Here is a 23,874-nt window from a genome sequence, read left to right on the forward strand (position 1 = left end):
TCCCCCCCTTTTTTTGTAGTGGACAATCCCTTTTGTTGTTTGGCTTCAATGATGCCACGTGCTAACAATAACTGCTTTTAGGAAAAGGGTGGGATGACACGATGGGAGAAAGGGAATGTCGGCCTTGGACTTTTTATAAATCGAGATGTAAATATGGAAAGATTTATGTGGAAACAGAAGAGCCTGCTTGGAAAGAAAGCCTTCGGAAAAATTGTGAGTTGTCATATCTTTACAGGCTTGTAGAGGAGTCCCATTTACCCCTTAACTGTAAACAGAGGTTTAAATATTTGCAATGATAAGTTTCAAAGTATCTTTCTGTTTCATCTTTAGAAGTTTATACAGAATGTTACAGAAATTTCCCAGGCCGACTTGTGAGTGTGTGAACTCTGTAACACCACAAGGCCACTCAAAGAAACGGCGCACACACACACAAACACTAGAAATGGGAGGAGAATCAATGTATGTTACGGGAAACGTGTTCTTGTTTTAGTTTTACTGGTACGCAAGGTCTCATGGCTGCATCCTCCCAACTGTCAGAAGTGCTTTCTACTTTAGGTTTGAATCCCTCAGAGGCCGCGAGAAGTATCAGCTCAGACAGGCGTTAATGTAAAGCATTCAGATACCCGAACTACAGGGGTTCAAATCCTGATGTTCCCTGGACTGAGTGCTGTCTGCACATGCAATCATCAGTCTGGAAAAATAAAACTCTAATAACTGCCCTGGATCAACACAGACTGCCCATTTACAACAAGAATGTAAAACTACAAATGATTTCTATTTTTCTAGCAATATTTCCTGGCAGTATTGACTTATCTCAGATGTTTGCAAATTGCTGTAACATTTAGACATTAAATGCCGGGTAATCGGGACTAAAACAACACAGCAACAAGTCTAAGCTTCTCAGCGTCCGCTCAGAAGGCTGTAAAAACAAACAAAATGAAGGTCGTAGTAAATGCTCTGGGCTAGAAGTACGTCATGTGTGGGCCACCGCGTTGAGGAGCATTAAAGGCCACACACACATACAATCACTCGTGCATACACACACAGATGTGGGTACACGTATTGTACCTCGAAACAGCAAACGTGTGTACACTCGCGCGCACACTCGGAACACTTGCCCTCTCAGACTTCAGGGGCCTCCTTCCAGCCTCCATGCACACCCACGCGTTCCTGTTGCTGCACTCGTCTTACTGACTGCTCTGGCTGAGCCACTGAGCCAGCTGGTGATAACAACACTTCCTCCTCGCTCCCCTCTAGCGCTTAGCTGTTTTGCTCGTACCATCTGCGGCAACTGGCTGGGGCCGAAGCGTCATGTTACCCACACAACTGGAGACCCAAAGATCCTGTGGACACACGAGCTGAGCCGAGATCCTGAACACACACACACACACACACACACACACACACACATCTTATGGCAGTTACAGTTGTGGCGGCGAAGAGAACAGAAAGAGGTTCAAGCTGTTTAATGTGCATTTGGACGCAGGCAGGCGAGGCGGGACCAAATGGCAGAATGTTCCTGGATGGAAATACACAACAAAAGGGTTAACATTTAAAAACACTCTGTGTTTTAGTAAGACAGGTGTCAGTCAGGAGGAGTTCAGGTAGAGAGAGGAGGCAGAGAAATAATTGTCAGCTTTTATACAGTTTTCATAATACCTTCATAAGACAATACATTCAAAGGTAAGGCACGGTCACGCCAGTACCTATAGCAAATCAATTGCTGTGATCAGATGAAGATGAGGTGAACTACATTCGTGTCCACTTCGGTTAATATTGACATGCACATTCACACCGTTGACCAATTGCAAATCTTCTTAACTTTGAAGATAATAATAATGATACTTTGATTTTATATAGCGCTTTTCTAGGTACTCAAAGACGCTTTACATAGGGCAGAGACAAACAGAACAAAACAAAAAATAGAAAGACAAAGGAGCAAACAAATAATAAAAACTGGAGAATATGCGGAGTGAGTAGTGTAGTGGAGGGTAGGGTGCAGGTGTTAGCAGGTGAAGGCGAGTTTGAAGAGGTGGGGTTCATTGATGACTTTTGAGTGTAACAACATCCCGTTTTATCCAACCTTTCTCTGCCATAGGAGAAGCAATGCCAATCGTCCTCTGAGCATCAATTTTTGGCACTACAAAGCAAACCATAAGCAACGTTAGCCACTACACGACCTCCAAGTACCCATCAGCTTCCTGCACCAACTAGTTTGCAAGGATGTGTGAATCGATTTCATTGCGCCTCTTTCTGGTGACGCCAGGCACCAAATAGAATTGGCCTCTGATGTATCATCATGCAAATAGAAAAGAAAACAGCATAAGGATCAACATTGCTCATCTTCAGCAGATGTTTACCATGTTCTCCATCTTATTTGGCTAAAATAAAGCATCCAATAAATATATAAAAATAAATCCATTTAAGAATTTTAAAGAAATGTATCTTAATACACCAAATGTCAACTTCTATTTGGTGCTAGAGGAAAAGTCAGGGGATCACCTAAATCATGTGGGACGCGTCATCTGGAAACCTTAGATGACCATTAATGTGTTTACAAAAGGTGATAGCAATCCATCCAATAGTTGTTGGGATATTTTTGGACCTCTGTGGTCAGACAGATCGACAGACCAACATTGCTAACCAAAGAGTTATGCTAATAGCATGGCTAAATATTTGTTACGACTGCTCAAACATGGAAGTGCTTATTTAGAGGCTTTAAATATGCAGTGGGTGGCCTTTACTAGAATAGAATGATCCTCCAATCAGGGGCAAATTCTTAATGAAATTGATGTCCTGGTAAGCCACAGATGGTCGTGAGCAGGCAGTGGTGGAGAGAGGAAGCGTAGGAGGAGAGTGGGAAGAGGGGAAAACGCTCTGGCGAGAGGGAGGGCAAGAGTGGCATGTGGCTGGATGGTATCCTTGGGAAAGTTTGCAGCTCACTCTCCCACTCTGGATCTTAGCTGGGGACAAATACCACATGGAGCTGAGAGGAAGCCCGCTGGAGTGTGCATGGCCACGAGCACACAGGAATGTTTCACTTCAAATGGAAAATGTTCACAGCTGTTAGTTAGGCTATCTCTCTCACTCTGTTTCTCCATCTGTCTATCCATCTCTCTCTCTCTCTCACTGTGTCAGAAGCTTGCTGCTATGTTTAGCTCCACTCCTCGTGTGCTTGTGATAACCAGTATTTTTAGTTCTGCAGTGGGTCAATGTAGTTTTTTATATTGACTTCAATATCTATGCAATATACTTGCATGATTCGTTTGCCAGAACGGGAGTCTGAAGTGATTTTCATCGTCTTGCACTGAAACTCGGGCTCCTTAAAACGTATTAGTTATCTTGTCATGCGGTTAGCCAGCAACATTTTGTATCCAAACATATAGTTTGAAAAACCACCCATTGACAATGTGTGGCATCAAACTACCGGAAGCCCTTGCCTGACTCTAAAACTAAAATGACGACAAGTTTCTACACCTTCTGTTGCAAACTAAAAACACATCTTTTTCGACTATACCTTGAATAGGGAAGGTAGCGCCGTAGTAGCACTTTAGTAGCACTTAAATGTCTCTTACTGATAGCACTTTGTAGTTTAACTTTATTGAAGAAATTGTACTTGTTTGATTCTTGTTGTTCTGAGTTTGGACTCATGGTTGAATGCACTTATTGTAAGTCACTTTGGATAAAAGCGTCAGCTAAATGACATGTAATGTAATGTAACGACAACAACAACAACAACACAGGGTTGCTGTGGCCACATCAAGCTGTCTGATGAATCTGGTTTGGCTGCACATGAGTTGGATCTCCACAGTTTGGGGCCTGCAAATGATCTCAGGCTGAATGATTCCGCTGGTTGGAGGCTCTTCCTGCCTGCCACACACATACATGCAAACTATTTATGTGCGTGTAATTATGTCCATCACAGCCATATTATCTCCCAATCAGCAGCTGTTTTCGTGCATTCTGACTGAATAATAATAGCTGTTTATTAACATCAAGCAGCAATTGGAGCAAAATTATTAATACGTAATGTCACTATTTTCATTACTTCATCAAAGTAATGCAAAGTATCTCATTTGATTAACAAATGTTTGCACATTTTGCAATAAAGCTGGAAAGTCCTAAAAACATAAACTAGCCTATGTAAACCTCACAACAGTCCTCAAAATTCATTATTGTTATACCTTTATTACAATATCTTCAATATAACTTGGAACAGCAACATAATGAATGTTATATTCTAAATTTAAACTTTTCACCAACATTTTGATTAGCAACTAATTTAAAACAAAAAAAAATCAATTAACTCTGTAACATGTAACTGGCTGTAGCTCTGAGCTAGTTTGTTTTCAAAACGTACCTTGAAGTTCTTCTTCGGTTCTTCTCGACTCTCTAAACTGGAATCATACAGCTCAGGTTGATCTTTTTCTTAATTCTATCAAGACGCATTGTATTCACAGTCTGTTAACATCACAGTTGCGCCGCCTCTAACATGTGCTTCATATTTGGTATTAACAAAGACCATGTGAGTGTTTGTATCTTTGTTACACACACAAAAAGTTATTTGGCGCTCACAGTTAATAAGTGGATCCAATATTTGATGTTGATGATGACTGTCTGCGCTGTGGACCTAAAGCAGTACACAGTGTGACGACCCTCCTCCCATACCCGAGGTGTCCCTGTTGTTTTTGGTTGTCTGTTGCAGGTGTTGATTGGAGTGTTGTCACCTGGCCTTAAAGACCTTCTTCATTTGTCAGCCTGTCTATCGGGGGGGCATGACACAAAGGTTGCTGTGGCTTATATGTTTTGAGTTCAGTTTTTTTGTACACACTGCCATACATCCAAACATACACTTCACTACTGATACTTGATACCTTCACTTTACATGGTTTGACAGATGTTGTTAAAAATAAATGGCTTTTTGTTAGCTCGTTTGTCTCCCTGTTTGTTGCAATCTCTGAGCCGGGTTGTGACAACAGGATCATCACTGAAGAAGAAATCCGTCACTACGTTTGGGTTAAACGTTTTACAGTGACTGTATGCCGCAGTAGTACAGCCTGTGCGGTTTTCTATTTGTTTCTAGCGGCGTGTTTTTGAAGGAGACCGAAGAGGAAGTGATTGGTCAGGGGTCCCTTTTGGTCCAGTGGACAAGCGAGCACATTTGGTTGTTTCAAAAATCCAGAAGCTGCAGTGACATAATTGCCGAGGTTTGCGGGTTCATGCATGCCGGAGGCCCGCGCAATAAATCGTGCAGCTCACTTTGTTTTGAGGTGTGTTTCTAACATTTCGGCCATCCCCATTCATGATTTAAAGTGCTGCTTACACTGTTGTGCAAAACAATTTGTTTGTTTATGGGGTGTCATGATATACAAATCCAATACATCACCCTAAACTATGACCTCAAACATGACCGTAGAAAATTTGTGGCAGGTCGGTTTTATTGGACCTTTTTACATTGTACAGGTGAACCTAATAAACCGGGACAGTACCTCAGTCTATGGGAAGGAGGTGCTCTCATAGTAGCGGTCAAACCTTCAGGTTGTCATCAGCTCATTATTTGTGGTTGTTTATATTCAGTGCACATCTGCAGTTTATAACGCACGTGTTTGTTTTTTGTAATGCCAAATGGATATGAGAATCCCATCAACCATACAATCGACCCCCCCAGCGCCTACCTACCCGCCCACTGTATATATGTACAGACACACAGACACACACACACACACACACACACACAATATATATATAGTGTATATAGACAATGCCACCCACAAACTTAGTCAAAGGCTTAAACCAGGATTTTCTTTTTTCTTCTTTCTTCTAAAACCACTTCCCTGCCTTTTGCTTGCTCCTGGTGACGACACTCTCTTGGAATTTACTCCTTGTGCTGGCGGTGCTCTCATAGAGAGAGAGAGACTGACTGTGTTGTTCAGATCTCTCTGTGCTCTGCAGCCACTAACCAGGACCATTTGGTGTCTCCTTTCTCCAAACTCTTTTCTTTACCCCTCCTGTTCTCTCTTTTGCATTCATTCTCTCCGTTGTTTTTATTTCCGTTGCTAGTTCTCCTTCCTGTCTGGGTTATGGCAATTTTGTATTATTTGGTTTGAAATCATGCTCTCTGTGAGCATAGAGGCTCCACAGACACTTTTGGGGCTGTAAAGAGGGTTGCTAATTTGTGCTGTGGTGGGATGTATTTGCTGAGGTCTGAGAGTGTTGCTTATCTGTCATTTCATGCCTATACTGTATGTGTGTACTCCCATGCACTTTGAACATGCATCCGCATCTGTGGACGCTGTCCATGACAACTCTGTGATGTGGCTGATCCTGCATGTGTGTGTGTGTGTGTGTGTGTGTGTGTGTGTGTGTGTGTGTCCAGATGATATGTGCGAGAGAAACATGGGGGGCATGCTGCTGGGTCCTCTGGAATCCTGTGAAGGGACGGATTCCCCCTCCTCCCTAAACCCCGACTGGCTCTAGATTGATGGGGGAGGTGTTGCCTCTGCTCACTCATCCATCACATACTTTATTTGGGTTTTAGAGGAAAGGAAAAAGAGAAAAGACAGAATAAAGGGAGGAAAAAAGACATCCACAAATATCAGAGTTGGGGGCTGGAGTGTGGAGGGTTGTGGAGTTGAGTAAGGGGAGGTCCCTTGTCCTGCGCGGCTCTGCTCTCCTGCCTCCCCCCCTCTATAAGCAGATGCTGGAAAAGAAGTATTACCCTTGTGACCCCCTGCCATTCTCCAGTCCCAGCATTGATAACAAAAGACAGATAAAGCCAAATGGGGGGCAGATTTAGTGAAGATTAGGGAGCAGGTTTGCGATTTCCACTGAGGTTTTTGTTATGTGTGAGTGTGCATGCGCATGTGTATATGCTCCTGGTAAATCTGCGGTGCCAATAGCAGATTGTGGCATAGGATGGTCCGAAAGTGGTTGGTGGTCTTTGTCTTGCATCCAGGCAGGGCAGGGTTTACTGTGTGACAGGACAGTGAGGGCAGACAAGTTTGCTTCGGCTGACCGGGGGAACAAAGCCTGAAGTGCCAGCCTTCGTCTCCTCCCACGAGATGATGAGATTTATGGAGCAACCAGGGGTGTAAACTTAGATCAGACTGCGTTACCTACCACTAAAGTGGAGTCAAACAAGTGTTTCTATATGTTGGATAAAATAACGCAGATTTCTTTTATATGCCTTCAGAACTCATGTCATATGTTCAGCACTTATCCCCGTAACACCTGATTTGATCAAAGACTCGGAAATCTGTTTGTCTGTTCACAACAGAAGCCAAGAGGCAATTCTAATGGGTAGTCTTGTTGACATCTTGCCTATGCTATGGGGAGTTTTAATCATAAACAGATCATCAGGAGGTTGAAATGGTTCCCATTGGACATATGTTGCTGCACACAGTACATACAAGCAAACAGTCAGCTCAGCTCTGCGCTCTGGCCTTTGTCTTAAGTGCCTATAGGAAAGTTGGACAACTCCGAAGGGACTATCAAATAAAGAAATCACTGTTTCCTATTAGTGCTGCTGTCGAGCTTGGAGGTGTCTTGTGTAGCTTATGCCAAACTAATACGAGCGGAAAAATAAATAAACAAAGCAAGGGAGTTATTACCTTCCGAAGTTACACATTGGCCTTTCTCTGTTTATCCGTAGATACTAAGACACTAATGCCGGTCCCTGACAAACGAGCTATGATGCTGTTTGTTAATCAGAACAAAAACGTGTACTCTTTTATATTTAGCGAGTGAATTCCTTTCCAGGAAAGACACCCAATTGTGTCACTGTTTTTTTATTTTCACACCATGATTATTCACTTTGCCATATGGCCAAATTAATGAAATAATTCATTTTCCAAATGAAAGCTGCCTTGTCCTAAAGTTGACGTAAACCAGACTAAATCCCACAGTTTTGTGATGTAAGAATATAAAAAATGTAGCAAAAAAGAGGGGACCAGGTTGGCTTATCCATGCGGTTATGGGAGAGTGTTTGTTTCCTCTGAGAAGCTTTTCCAACTGCAGACCTCATGGTGGAGCCCCCAGAGGCCCTATTTGAATCACAAATGTCTTTCGTTTCTCAATCGTTCACAGGTTTTGGTCAGTTGAGGAATTTTGGGACCCATTAAAGCCTGTTGACAATGACTTTCACCCCCGGGGCCACCGCAGGGGTCCGCCCCCATACTGACCTCTCCATTGCTGCCCAGTCATACTTGCAATGGTCTGGCTCCTCGGTTCTGATTGGTTCAACAAAGCACCCAAAAACCACTCAGGGGTCAATGTCTCTTTTCTCTCTGGCCCTCTTTTCCTCCTTGCTGCCTTGTTCTGGTTCAAGTCGGGGCTTATCAAAAACCGTCCACTTCTGTCATGTGGCCAAATCATCTTGACACCCATTTAGCATGCTCATCAGAGGACAGTTATGAATATTCAAGATGGTGCCAGGGGCCAGTGAGAGGCAGAATCGAAGAGATGAGAGTGACAGATGATGGGAGGGGGAGTGGGAGGGTCCAACACAGGGGAAAAAGAGAAACAAAGAGGAAGATTAATTCAAGGGTTCAAGGCTCATAATTGGGGCTGCACAACAAAAATGCAGTTGTAGCAAATCAAAACATGATTTAATAATAGTAAACAAGAAAATAATAGTGCATTTTTTTATTTTCTTTCCGAAGAATGTAAACAGCAGCAAAATAAGTATTTCAACATAGAAAATTGGACATCAAGGACACTTTGTCCATCAACTTTGTACCAAGCATCATTGATGTCAACACAGAGTACGCATCCTGCCGTCCCACTGGAGTCCTGTGCCCGTCAAGTGCAGATTGCCACAATGGAGCCAGGTATCTGTGAAGATGTGGGCACACAGCAGGCTGGGTAGTGGACTAGCCTTAGGTCCCAGCTTGTTCCCGGGGCAGTCCAATCCGCTTTGAGTGGTGTTGGTCTGGCATGTCTGGCTGGGTGGTCAGAAGATGTCGTGGACGATGATAATTCAAATCTCATGTTCCTTCATGGATGTTGATGACTGTGACATATCTGCTCTAGTAATAAATCTTACAATTTAAAACAGGTATTGAGCAAAGTTCATGAGCGCTACCTGCCGCTGAATGCTACGACTTTATTTAGGGTTGTCCATGTAAGTGACCGACCAGGAGGAAGTAGAACACGACACAGTCAACAAAATTAAATACAAGCAATATCATTTAGGACCAGAATTAAATTAATCAAAGTTAGTAATATTCAAGGATTAGTATAAAAATATTTTTGAAGCATCAACATTAACTGTTTAGATAATGAGCAGTGTGTGTTTGTGTGTGTGTGTGTGTGTGTGTGTGTGTGTGTGTGTGTGTGTGTGTGTGTGTGTGTGTGTGTGTGTGTGCGCGTGTGTGTGAGTGTGTGTGTGTGTGTCCGAGAGCCACTTGTGACTCTTGCTCTTTTTCTTTTTCTATTTTTGACGGACCGGCCTGCGTCTCTGAAGCTTGACCTTGACTTGTTGTGAATGTATATAAATGTCTGCAATTATTAACATTTTAATTGTTACTGACTTTATCTTAACACATATGAAACAAAAAACTACTTTTACTTGTTTTTAATTTGAGACAATGAACAAGAGAAGAAAACACACACACACACACACACACACACACATTTTGACATTTAAAATGAGGGAGTACTATGGAAAACCCTTTGGCACTGCTTTTTATATCCTTTCTGGTGACCACTGTTTGGTTATGAATGTATTGGATCTTGTGAGAACAAGAGAGCCGAGCCAGGAAGGAGCGAGTTTGTCTGAATGAGCCTGCCTGTCTCATTGACATGGATGTCAAACACTTCTAGGATCACTTCCAAGCTGAGACAAGGGATCATTTGGACTTTGAGAATTGCAGCACTCTTCCAAGCGTTGATGTTTTCCGCTCTTAAAGATTGTAGATGGAACAGGAAGGGTTATCAAGGGTGCTGCATCTTCGCAGATTGTCGACATTTGTGGATCAGGATGCTGTTTGTGTCGTTGTAATTTCAGCATATTTTCTGGTTGACATGGTGTGGTTAGAGTTGAATGAATTTGTCTCTTGTCTCAGTTATTTGATTTTTTGTACATTGTTTTCTTGCAATTCTACATGACCAGGGTTTTCCTGCCCTGAAGTCTAACTACTGAACAGATAGAAGGAGCTTCAGCGTGATCAGGGAGTGTGATATGGTGTTATAATAGATACCTTTCCCTTATGTCCCTTTCCTAACACTCAAGTAGTTTTCTGACATTCACCAATATTTTCTTCTTTGGAATTTATTCTTTGGTAAGAACAGAAACTATGCGCACTCAAGAGCAGATTCTCGCCACATTTGAGTGATGACATGTTTGTGCAAAATAATGTTTTTTTGCATTTATTTCATTTCTTCAGTTTTAAAAATAGGATTTCAGTTTCAATCATATTGTTAGCATTTTTTATATTATTTATTAATTGCTTTTGATACAGTGGAAAACACTTACAGTGATCACAGTTACAGCGAGCAGCTGCTTATATGGACCAGAGAAGCTCGAGGCAGAATTATTCCAAATACTGTTGATATAAACCTGGACAGAAGAGTTTAACACTGTATTTTACAAAGCATTATGGTTTCTTAACATAACATTTCACGAGTAATACAATACAATGCTTTTTTGTGTGTGTTTTGTAATATTCACTGACACTGCTAAATATGACAGCTCATTTGGTGTCCACTTCCTGCAGAAGTACCTCCACATGCACACGGCCCTGCAGTCTAATGCCCTTAAATGGCGATTGACAGGGCGTTTACTTATGCTGATTAGGATCAACTGGCACATGCCTTTAATTTAGGTGCACAATGGGGTTCAACATTATAAAGACAATACTACGGTTAAGAAAATTAATCATATTAATCTGATGAAGACTTTTGTTTGGACCTTTCTAAAGAAAATAATATTTAAAAAACGTTTTTATTGGTTAATGAGGCCCAATTATTTAGCATAGCTGTTTCTTTGAGTAATTTTGGGCAAAATATTGAGCCATCTCCGCTGTTCGGGTCAACACATTTCTTCATCTCTGTGTGTTGCGTCCAATCTTAACATTCAACGTGGATGTATGCTCGGATGGGTGTATAAATAAGTGGTCAGCAAACCACTCTTTCTACTGTGGTTAGCCTATTTCTTGACCTCTGTATGTGTCTGCTGTGTGTTTCATGTTTGTGGGATGTGGCACATTTGAATATCCCTCCCCAACTTAACCTACTGTTTCTCTCTATGATGAATAGGGGTCAGGGCTGGGCCACCCACTCCTCACCACAGTCCCAAACCTCTAAAAAGACTACTTGTGAAAAGTGAAATTCATTTACATGTTTATTTTTAACTCGTAAAGGATTGTTCCCAGTTCAGGAGTCAAGAGCTTTTGTCACTTCTTTAGTTATTGATAGTTTGGGCCAAAGTAACAGTGGATGGAAGGTTACATGAAAAACAATATCTAGTTTATTCATGAATAGCTTTTAAACAATCAACTTCCCTTATGACAGAGTATGAATTATTGTACACAGTTGTCTGCATCACCACACCAAAACACCAGTATGCACCATCTGTAGGCTATAATGTCAGTTCATAAGTCTTCTCTCTTTGATCCGTCAGTTCCAGGCATGTTTCCTTCCTTCTTCGACTCTGCAATTTCGGACTGTTGAGGTTGGCGTCTATCTAAAACAGTCCTGGCCCATCTGTGTCACAGGCCATATCTGTCATTATCTGTATTTTATTGTTCTTGTTATAGCATTGCCTACCACCTGCTCCTGCCCTATCTTCTGCACCACACTCTCTCTGAGTCACAAAGGTCTTAAAAATGCTGCTGGCTAGTCTTTGGGGACAGTGGTAGAGACGAGGGCTCTACAAAGTAAGAGATGAGTCATTTTAAAGGAAGAGCTTCTGGCCCTGCTAGACCAGGATTTGTTGTTCGCTTGTGACTCATAAAGGTGTACGTGCTAGTGGAAATGAAAAGTTGATTTCAGGAAGTAGCAACTGAATCTCTGCAGGTTTGTCATGAGTAACTGGTGAGTCCCTGAGACTCTCTGCTTGCTGCCCAGGATGGTAGTGGTGACTGTGAGGGATTCTGGTGGCTGAACACCAGTCAGTAATGAGACAAGAGGTGGAGGAGGATCTGGATGAGACCACATTATCAGAAAATCCCAAGATGACTCAAACCACAGCCCTTGTCAGTTAGAGTGGGGTTTCCTGCACACACACGGCTGCCACATTGTGTAAATGTCACTCTCTGTATATAGTGCTGTTTATAGGAAGTTTCTTTTTCTGATTTCCCCAAAAGAAGTTATTGAAAGCACTACTTTCTAAACAAGCTTTAACCAGACTTGTGTAACCAGTGTTACCAGACTAAAAAGTCTGACTTGATATAGATAGATAGACATAGGGTCTGATTTATCGGGAAGAGGGGGATCTGGATGGACTCATTGACCCTTCAAAGGCAGACAGATACTGTTCCTCCTGCCAGACAAATGCTGTTCATCCCGTCAGCTTGCTAGCAAGGGCAGTGAGGTAGATAATAATTGTCAGCTTGGCTGTGCCAGTGCCATTGCCAGGGTGGGTTAGGCCTGGTGAGTCTGGCTCAGAAGGACTAGAACATGGTGGGCATTGGGAGTCAACAGTGCTGAGGGAAAGAGGATGATGCACACAGTGGCACTCACATTGTTGCAAGCATGTCCCAAACATGCACAGTAAAAAATCTAAACAAATGTCAGTGTGCATATGATTAAGCAATATCTGTATTCTAAAATTGCTCTCTGTATTCTTTTATCACAGCCGCTTGTGATACTGCATTTATGAAGACAAGCGGATCCGAGGTCAGGCTCTTTCTTGGCACACATGAGTGACATCCTAAACAGAGCTGAAATGACCAGCGAAGATCTGAGCCCACCTGTTATCAGCCCAAGCATTTAATGTAAGTTCTATTTATATTTGAACTTATTAAGTGTTGATTATACTTCCTGGATATTGTAAACGATGCCCCCCTTCTCCTGCTGCCACAGAGCTGGTCCTCCTCTGGTTTGTGATCGTGAAAGTCTCTGTCAGTTGCAAGAACTGCCAGGTGGAGACGATGTTCCTCCAATGGATCATCTGAATTCATGTATGTGTGTAAGCAGGAAAAATAGAACAAATCTGCAGTCAGACGCCACCTGAGCTCAATACCTACTCTGGGGTTGTCTCTTGGGTTCAGCTTGGGAGGAAAGGACATGTTTCCGTCGGCATGGGCCTCCTTAACCTACTGTTTCTCTCTATGTGAGCAACTGAGTGATCTGAGTACATTTATCACTCAGATCACTCAGAGTTGTGGAGAGGAGGAAAAGTGGTCTGACATGAGATCTGTCACTATGTTCTCCACATTTATGTCACCAAACTATTTACAGGCCAAATGAAATTGGGACCGCCTGTTTAGACTGTGGGAACTATTGTCAGTTGGTGGAAAATCAACCAATGTTTCAGCTGCTAATTATGAAATAAACAACTTCTGTGATGCTTTGCCTCGCTATTCAACCCTAGCGTAAAAAGTAATGATTTTTTATTTATTATTTGATCATTTAACATAATAGCCTGTTACAGCACCTTGAGTGCAGAGAGCAAAGACAGCTAACCAAAATTGTTAGTATTGCAGGAAATCGGCAAATTACAGAGACAACTTTGCAATATATTTTACATATATATTCACAGGAAGGCTAAACATAATACTGCTCTTGGAGTTTGAGCTGCTTGCATCCGCCCGTCGATTGAGGGTCCCAAAGGCCAGCCAGTAGTATTCCCGATGCCACACAACCATTACCACAGCGGTCATTCCTTCGTAGTCCAAATATAGTCATTTCCATTCACTAGTTGCAAAAAACAAGATGAAGACAGCCAGAATCCAAGATGCCGACAGCCTAAATGCAGAACTCGAGGCTTCCAAACTGTAGTCCACAAACCAATGGGTGACGTCACAACAACTACGTCTATATCCAGTTATATACAGTGTACGGGTGCAGCTTTACCAGTTTCTATACTGTAGAAGTAAGCTTTAGTCAGGTTTTAGTTTTGATGTTCTCCGTAACGGAACAATATGACCAACAATAGCGTCCCAGACATCCTCAATCAGTCCGTTCCCGATGTAGCAGTAACAAGATATGAGAGAGAACCGATCGTCAGCAGTGGTAATGAAATGCATCCAAATGGCCCCCTCTGGACATGACACATTTTGCCCAGGTGTCCAAAGGAAGAGGTTCATTGACGGAAAATACAGGCAGCGTACATGAGGACTTTGACCCAGAAAACAAACCTGGGCACCCTGGTGATCGAAGGTAGTGCTGTAAACGTGTTGGGCAGGAAACTAGAGGTATCAAGAGAATTCCAGAAGCCTGAAAATACAGTAAATCGCTTTTTTTTCTCCTATTTTTTCGCACGTGCCTCTAATTTTAGTCCGTTAACTCGACGCATCTACAATGCCAATAATACCAATATGCGGTCCCATTTCTGAGCTTTCAACGCCTCAGTATACTGTCTAGATTTTCCTTCACCCTGATGTAATGTTGGTCAGTGAACATTTTGCAGATGTAAAAATGGGTTTATCCCTCGTCATAGTGGAGCTCACTTCCTGTCACTGGCCTTGGGTGGGAGCGCACAATGACGAACACCACACATGGGTTATTTGTTTCTGTCAGAAGAACAAAAATAGTCTCCCAAATTTTCCTGCAGTGGACAAAGCAGGCGCGCATTTATTGGCGTGCTCCTGGGGCGGGATGTGCTCTTGTTGTGATTACCTGCCTCTGCAGAGGAAGGCCCTTCTCTGAGGACCTATGGAAATGTGCAGCTGTCTGCCAAGTGCGATGATTAGCGCCCTGCTCGGTTCCTGGGTCAGCTCAGAGGGCAAAAGTGTCTAGACCAGCCAGGGGTTTTCCATGGGCTCTTGCCTGAGCTGTCATTATTATTGCTTACAGTAGAGGCTCAAACATATTCCACTTTAGACGGTTGTACGGCATTTCTCCCTTCCGTGTGTGGTGGGAGTTGGATCAGACTTTGTCTTTACATATGGTTTGAATATTGTATAGTTAATGGCCTCAATTTTTCATTGAGTCATATTATTTGATGTAAGTGGATCAAGAGATAGGAGGGTTGGAAATGTTCTGGTGATAAGTCTCTCATGATGAATTCAAGTACTCGTAAGTATAATTCTGGAAACCCCAAAGCTTTCATCAGCACGGTGCAGTTCAGGGGGCTCTATACCACCTAATGTCAGGTTCTTCTAGCTTGCTTCCAGGACTCTTGTGCATTCTGAATTACAAACTCAGCGTTTGCCAGAAAAAGCACAACCAGTTAATGGCTCGGAACTCTGGCTTATCTTGACCATCGACGCAACAAAAGCTATAATTATGTGCAAAATAAACTCACTTCCTTGATTGTTAGACAAATAATGCATTAAACAGTTCCAGATAAAATGTGTTTTCCACTGTGTTGCCAGCCCCTGAAGAGAGGGAGAGGCATTCAGGCCACCAATACTGGAAGACCATTGCATTGGGCTGCTCAGGAAGTTGAGTGCTCCATGAAATATGAACGCTTTTTAGAACCAATTATGTTTTGGAAACTCATTCAACAGCACAGAAAAAAATGCCCTTGTCGTTAACCACCTGCCAATAGATTGCGTTTGGCTTGTGTATGTCAGCATTGTGTGTCTCCCAATGCCTTATTTATATAGGCCCAGACCTTATTTTTGGCTTTTTTTTCTGACTTGTAGCTCCCAGCCTCTTTCTCTGGCCCACCTCCACGAGGGCCAAGGAAGCCTGGCACTCGCCTGCAGCTCTCAGCCAGTCATGGGCAGCTGGGATCTGGGGGAGCTCCCTGCCGTTCTGCAGTGTGCTGGCAGCCCCCTTTCTCTTGCCCCCGCCACTCTTAATTCTGCCTTTTTACTTCCAGCCAGCTTCAGAATACAATACAGAGGAGCCCTGTGCTGTGAACACAGACACACACTCGTGGGTGTACACACACATCCACACTTTTATAAGCCATTGAAAGAGACAAGACCAAAGGCGGAAAGAGGAGCAGACGCCTCTCAGATGCTGAGCTTGGCTTCATGTGCCTCTTGACACAGACGGCCGCACACAAGATAACTGTTGTTTTTTGTTTATGGAAGGACCCTCTGCCACACTCCACGCTCTCTTCATCTGGACACTCCTAAAGGGCCAAAGCCAAGAGCCACAGGGGAAAAGAAAAATGGAACTGTCTCTACTGTATCTGTGGATGTGTGTTTACATGAAAGCGAGAGTGCATTTAAGCCAGTGGGAATGTACACTTATTGTACAGTCTTGGGCGCTATTATTCTACTGTAGCTTCCGCATCGAGTGTGTTGTTTGCTCAGCTGGAGTTGGTTCAGTGTGGAGAGGACGGGGAGGCCATCTTGTTCCACTCGGGTCACAATAAAGTCATGACAGCAGGTAATGTCTGTCCATCAGCTCAGATCTGATAGACGATCCACTATATCCTATTATGTTCTGTCATACATTTTGTAAACTTTAAGTTGCACTTTACTTGGTGAGTATGAGATTGACAACAGAGTAAGTGCACCCTTAACTGTGCTAGTAAGGCGTAGTCACGAGCAGTATAAAAGTTACTGAACCTACAAAGAACATCGCACATTTGCAGATCATCAAGCTTATAATAATAAAGTAATTCAGATGAACTGTTAGAGGAACCAAGTTTGATGAAACCCCAAAGACATATCTAAACCCACCAATATGCATTCCTATAAACATAAAGTCAAGTGTGTGTGTTCCAGTCTAAATGTATCATCTCTGATATCATGAGCTTTCTTTTTTTTTCAAAAACAGTCACACAGTTGCATACTGGGAAAAATATTTCCAGCTTTAACCTTTTGGTGGGTGTTAAATTGTTGTTTTCTGTGAGTAAATGAATCAATGACACCACATATTGATTATACTGTGTTGAAAATATATCCTTATATTTTAAACCATTATACATGAATTTTTGTTTTATGATTCCATTTTATGTGTGTGTGCGTGTGTGTGTGTGTCCGTGTGTGTGTGTGTACAGTATGCACTGAGGGCTCAGCTCCTCCCTAATGTTCATGGCCATGTGCTGACAGAAACTTGTTGTTCTGTACAAGGTTCTCAGCACTTAAAACCAGTAGAAAGAGAAATTCCTTCCTAATAGTGCATACAGGTAATGATTCACCACTATATTATGGTTTGAACCCCTGGAAGATCTTTTCCATATTACCTCAAAACTACCTACAGAAAACCGTATTCGCTTTCATGCAGTGTTGCACTTTTTTTTCTTCTCTTGCACAAAATATGACTGCCCAATTTTGATGTGCGTCCCTTGACCTCTCGCCAACATGTGTAGTTGGTAGGAAAGAGGCTGCAGCTGGACCCAAATCAGGCCTGATGGCGATAGAGCATGAATAGCAGGTTAGCCCTGGGCACTATGAAAAAGTCCTGCTGACGACTGTGCCGACAGGGTCACAGCCTCTCCATGCTGCCCCGCAAAAGGAGAGTGGGAGTAAACAGGCGTGATGGGGAGTGACTAAAAGAGACTTGGACTGTGTTCTTGTAAATAATTGCATTCATTGTTCTCTGCCACTGTTGGTTATGGTCACAAGCTGTTTGGTAGGCCCCTGTCTGTCTGGTCCTCCCCATGAGCCTGGTGTCAGCCCCTACGCCCCCGAGGGGAGCAAGTTGTGCCAGGGGTGAGGATGCCAGCTCCCTGACCCGGTGGCCCCGCATCTGACGTGCCCACGTCAGGAGCAAACGGTCCCTGGGCCAGCTCGGAGACTCAGGGCGTGCTGTGCGCATGCTGCTTCGCTGTTAAATAAAGCTGGTTCAAAGAGCACATTCCTGCCCCCAGCCCAGCAGTGAAGTAACGAGCTCTCTTGCTTGTCGTGTCAAAGCACCAGATTGTTTCATTTTATTGCTTTGCCTTTATCTCCGCTGACTCTGGTACAATCTGATTGGATGCAGCATGCTATTAGCCTCTGTTGTTGGCTGTGGGAACAGCATATGGCCTATTTGGGCCAGATTACCTTTATTGCTTATCTTAAGTGAAGAAGTCATTCCAAGTGCTCAGATGTTTCAAGAAAGCTGCTTGTTCACATTATGAATGTGGCGCAGTACAGTAGAGTTTATCTAGAAGTTAACACCCACTTCCACTGTCAAACCTGTAATAGCCAGCTGTGTTCACAGTGCATATTTGATGTATTGTACACAGAACAGATGATGATAGCTGTTGAGGATTGGTCATTTAAGTGAGAAACTACAGATGACATATGAGTGCCATGTCATTACAACACTTCAGCAACATTTTTAAGTGAAAAGAAATGTAAGCTGTCACCAAAGATTTCACTTGTTCTGCAGGGGCCTCATGAACAAGCCCATTGCTTTTTGTGTTTGCCTTTGAAACTCCTTAGAGAACTGACGAGACTCTCAGACAGGCGCTGCGAAATGGATTGTAACATGACAGGAATTTAAAACAGAAATCAGAAACCCGTGTGTTGATGTTCCCTTTGTCTCTCTGAATCTCCCCCTCTGGATTTCACTTTCTCAGCCGGAAGCTGTTATTGCGTCCAATGTAAATGTACAAACAAGGGTGGGAACCAACGCAGCTTCGTCTGCAGCCTGTAATGATAGAACCTCAATGACATCATGTGTGTTGGAGTGTGGGGCTCTGCTAAGGGTGCCGTGCATCTCCTCAAAATACCGGTGGCTAAGTGGAACACACAAGCTGAGCTCGGCAATGGAAGTCAGATGCTCTCGGGCCCTTTTGTGCCGGATAAAGTCGCCCCTTTCCTTTCTTCGTCCCCTGATGGGTTTAGGAGACTCAGATTGAGGGGCCTCCTCCAAGAGGAGGCTTCGTCTGACTTTCCTTTATGGTAAATGTCAGAAAATAAATGCAGGCCTCTGTAACAAAGTGGAATTGGATCTAATCTGCTCCAGGCCACCGTGTTTGATCTGCACCACCGTCTGTACAGCTACCCACATCTTGACTAAGTAAAATGGTACATTCAGGATGTTATGGTATTGCGTCGGTTAATAATCTGACATCACGGTGGAAGAAAACTGCTTTCATATGTTGTTAGGTCATGTATTCATACATGCAATCACATCATATCTGTGTTACCGCTCATAGTCTTTTCTCTATTTTTGTCTTCAATTAAAAAAAAAAATGGTAACCAGGTTTGATAAGTTATTTTGGTTTCATATTGTATACATTAATTATCCTGCTGAGTACTTGCATCGGTGTTGCATTCCTGCAGTGCAAAGTTAATTTGCCATTTCTAACCCAGCAGCCAAAATTTGATACAATGCCTGGATTTAATGGAGCCCTTATATGACTCTTGAGATCATCCTTGCGTTCTTCATGAGAATTGTAAGAATAATTGTAGGTGGGGAATGTTGAATCAGGTCAGGCACCATTGAGATGAAATGGATAGTAGAGCAGGTCATCTGGAAGTATGAAACATGCATTCAGTTTCCCAGCGAGTGTGGGATGATCCCTAAAGATGTGAATCCATGTTGTGTGTTGGTTTTGATCATGCGTTTGACATCAGATAATGGAGAAGTGGTGAGAGGAAAAATAACTGAACTAAATCTGTGAACATTAAAATGCAACATGCAAATACTGCTGTCAATAAAACTAATTGTTTTAAAATGTATCTTGTTGCTCGAATGCATCAATAGCTGATAAATACTTCAGACATATTTTCATTGATGTATGCTGTTCATTTTGCTTACTTGACTGTGAGCTGTTAAGTACTTGACTTCCTTTAAAAACCCAACATTGCTCCTCTGTGGCGATGGCATCAGAAAAAACTAAACTAAACTAAAACAGATGCAACTGGAAATTACTGTGAGAAAGAGCGTGCATACTGTAATCTCACAGGGACTGAACCATCTCTTAAATTAATTTTAAGAATGGATAGTTTGAATGCATTTGGATCCGGATGTGCTTACAACTACTGTACAGTAGTTCATGGGAAAAAGTAGAAAAAATGTCACATAATAGTAAAATATTCCTGTATCCAAATGCTGATTCAAATCCGGACCAAAACAAATTCACTGGCTGATGGCTTACCTCTGTATTTTATTCAAATTTGTACATGTTTTTAAGGTTATCAACTTTCAAACAAACCTGCAAATAGGCTGAAACAAACTAGTGTTAGTGTTTTCGCCAAAAAGAAGTCATTTAAGTTTTCTTTGCATGAGTTATGAATGAGAGACAGCTTTCATTGAGTTTGCAACTGAAGGCTGTCTGTGAACGCTGGTGGAGGTGAAGACGATGTTGATATCGATGTTAAAGTCACGGTAATGCAGCCACACGTGAATTTCTGAAAACAAAAAACAAAATGGTCTGCTGCAGTCTGCAGGGATTTTACAGTAAACATTCAAGTTTATTGAAAACATTGTAACCAATGCAATGTGCTTGTGGAAAAAAGGGGGAATCTTGTCTTGTATTGTCTTTAAAAAAAAAAGAAATATTCAGAAAGATAAGAATAAAACCTACAATGTACAGTCATTTAACATATAGCAACATATCTAACCTACTTACTTTAATCCTATAGGCTCAGTGGTATGAACACAAATCCTCTTGGAATACCCAGTGAACGGCTGACAGCAGTATTGCTCGTACCTTCTGTCAGCATAACCATAGCTGTTTCCATAGATATGTCTGTTTTTGTCAAACTCAGCAAAACATGAACTAAACTAGAATGGTCTTTTTTAAAAGTGAAGCCAGAAAGAAGGTAATCACGTCATTTCACGTTGGCACCATTGGAGATGAAACGCACGTCAAGACAGAGGAAGATAAACAAGCGGCTGTTTCACGTTGTCACTAAATAATCATTAAAAAGGTTATAAGTTATTAGCGGTTTCCCTGTTCCAAGTGTTGTTTCTTGTCTATAGGAGATGAAGGCAGCGTTTTGCCAGACACTTTTTGTCTCTGTCTAAGAGATTGTGAATGCCAGTTTTGTTACTCAAAAATGTGAACCAAGACACTCGTGCAGTATTGTTTGGGCTTTGTTAAGTATGCCATTCTCGATAGAATACAAAATCTCCATGCAGATTGGAGCACATGGTCCAAATGCTACGCTTCTCTGTACTTCCTTCCTCATGATACATACTCTTGTACCTCCCTTTCACATCCGTTTGCCCCCTTCCACTGGAACCAGAAAATCAATCTGCGGCATACACGTTGTCAAACAATGATGTAGACCCCGGTCTACCCCATCCATGGGGCCAGACGTGATTGAGTCAAGATCTGGTCTGGGCTGTTTGAAATACGGTCTCAATTACCCAGTGCACGGCTCCCACAAACCCCGCGTTTTATACACACATACGAGCACATATGCATACACTCACATCCCCATTTTACCCGTTAAATTAAAGTCAGATTACTATCAGTGCATCCCAAATGTGCTTTTCAGTAAATACAGCTCTGTTTCCTGTTCACATCCCCCACCGGGAGGCCCCTTCAGAAGCCTGCCTTGCGCTCTCCATGCTACGTACTAATTGACCGAGCCCGTTGGAGGTGAGGTGAGGTGGATGGAAATGGAGATGGAGATGAAGATGGCGACGCATGGCAGTCATATGTGACTGAGGTTGCTGGCAGAGTCTGATGTGGGAACCATTAGCGCAGAGTGTCGGTGGAAGCTTGGAGCCACGCGGAGGGTGCAGCTTGAACAAATAGGGCCCTCTGTGTTTTGTAGTGAATACCCCTGCTGCCTTATAACCAGTTTGAAGTGTGGTTTGCTGGTGATGACATCAATGACAAACGGAGCGCTCTGGTTTAAAATGCATCAAAATAATACAAATAAAAATGTAATTTTGTGTTTTAGGTTGTGTTGAGATACAGTAGAAATTAGATTGTAATATTCCCTGCAAAAGTGAACATGGATTTTGACCAACATATGTCTGCTCAACCCCATCAATGTCTTTTCAGCCAGTTTATTGCAATTTTGCCAGAAGTATTGTAAATAAATATTTGGTTACTAAAACGGGGTATTCTGGTGGTTTGGTATTGCACATCTGTTAAATGGTGGGACACAAAAAACAAGAGTGGTCAAAATTGTAACATTAGAGCCCAAGATATTCTGACCCGATGACATCACCAGGTTTAACTTTGTACAGCTCCTCCAGAGTCCCAAAAGACATTATACAACTGTTTTCACTGGCTTAGTAGAACTCCTTATGACGAGTTAACTTGAAACCATATGTCGAATCCGTGCAGTGCTCATTTAAACTTTCCAATTTGGTGTGGAGTAAAAGGGATTGTTGGGAATCGAGCATCCTGATGGGCACCAGTGTTGTAACTAAGCTTGGTTTTCACGAGCAACAATTATCTGTGATTGCTCAGCAGAAACAGGACTACATTAATTCTGATGCATTTGTTTCTCTTTTGCATTGTATAATGCAAAGGAATGCAAATCATTTTAGAAGTCAAATCCAAATCCTGTTCTTCCCCTCAGAGCCTGTTTCAGTCGACCTTTGAGATTCCGACACTTTGCATGGAAAGTTGTGTCTGAGTCAAACAGTACTGGGTACAGAACTCAGTGTGTGAATACAGTCCACTGGTACGCTGAGCCGTCTTATGCAACCTGCTCCAGTGTTCAAAGGCTGCTGAGTGCCCTCTCCTGCTTTGTCAGGCTCACACAAGGGTTTATCAAGTGTAGGGTGGGAAGGCATGACGCTGGAGGACTTTGGAAGTGTGTGCTTGTGTGTGTGTGTGTGTGTGTGTGTGTGTGTGTGTGTGTGTGTGTGTGTGTGTGTGTGTGTGTGTGTGTGTGTGTGTGTGTGTGTGCGTGCGTGCGTGTGTATGCAGTGTTTGCCTCTTTGTGCGCAGATTCATCTGTAAATGGGATTGAGTGGAAGATGAGTCTGCAACCCAGTGCGCATGTCTGTGTTTGCATACGATTACATGTGTTCACTCGTGTCGCGGATGTGGCTGAACGCATGTCTTTTCTTCTGTTTCATCGTTCGGGGGACTTTGCCCAATGGAAGGTGTGCCAGCCCATCAGCTGAGAGAGAGAGGAAAACAAGATCTGAGGCAGGTCGTGGCGATAGAAGTGGGACAAAGATGAGAGAGAGAGAGAGAGAGAGAAAACAAGGGAGGGTGCGAAAGAATGACAGATGGGGTCGAACGCAGAAAAGCGGCACAGGAGTGCGGAGCGGTGTTGCTTTGAACTGCGCTCCAGTTGTTTGTGCATCGCAAATATCACAAACAACATGGCAGAAACAAGCAGGATTGGGCTAGCATTTAGTTAACGGCAGGTGTATTAAGCCCACTTTCATTCACTGTGTCTTTTATTTTGTGGCTCTGCTGCAGTGATTAGATGGCTGTGATTGCAGATCGAAACGTGATTGACAGACTGTCCCGCCGCCCACACTGTTGACAAGGCAGGGCAGGGCGCTTGGTGACGTTGTCATTCGGTAAAGTACAAACAGCAACGACACTGACCGACCCAAGGACTCTTTGAACTCCAGATGAATTGCGGGTCTATCAGCAGCTGTTCCAAATGACCTTACCCCATAAAAATCAATCAGCACAAACATACTGGGAGGACTGGGTGTGTGTTGGTCTTTTTGTCCACAGGTTTGCGTGGAGGCTGGTCCAATGTGTTATGTACAGTGGTGATGCAGGGAAACAGGGATCTTTCCAGAAAGTCTTTTGATGTTTTCTCACATTGTCATAGTTCACGTTAGTCCTTCTGTCCCTTTCAAAGCTGCTTTTTCCACTGACCCGAGTTCAACAGATTAGACTAGTGGACTCGACCCAATGGAAAACTCAAACAGCACAAACCAGCCAAAAACACACACACACCAAGTGTCAAGGTGTTCTTTTCAATGATTGAA

At 42.8% G+C, this 23,874-nt stretch overlaps 1 protein-coding gene across 2 annotated transcripts in view; it reads left to right on the forward strand.

Moving 5' to 3' along the window:
- Positions 1-23,874, forward strand: part of ccnd2a (cyclin D2, a) — a 137,295-nt gene that overhangs the window by 41,807 nt on the left and 71,614 nt on the right. Inside the window, exon 2 of one of the 2 annotated variants that reach the window (XM_034534760.1) lies at positions 12,797-12,935. The exons of the other annotated variant lie outside the window; for it this stretch is intronic. The gene's annotated coding sequence lies outside the window, so the exon portion shown is untranslated. The remainder of the gene's footprint in view (positions 1-12,796; positions 12,936-23,874) is intronic. 2 annotated transcript variants of the gene reach the window in all.

This window comes from Cyclopterus lumpus, chromosome 6 (genome assembly GCF_009769545.1).
Source record: "Cyclopterus lumpus isolate fCycLum1 chromosome 6, fCycLum1.pri, whole genome shotgun sequence".
Classification (NCBI taxonomy): Eukaryota; Metazoa; Chordata; class Actinopteri; order Perciformes; family Cyclopteridae; genus Cyclopterus; species Cyclopterus lumpus.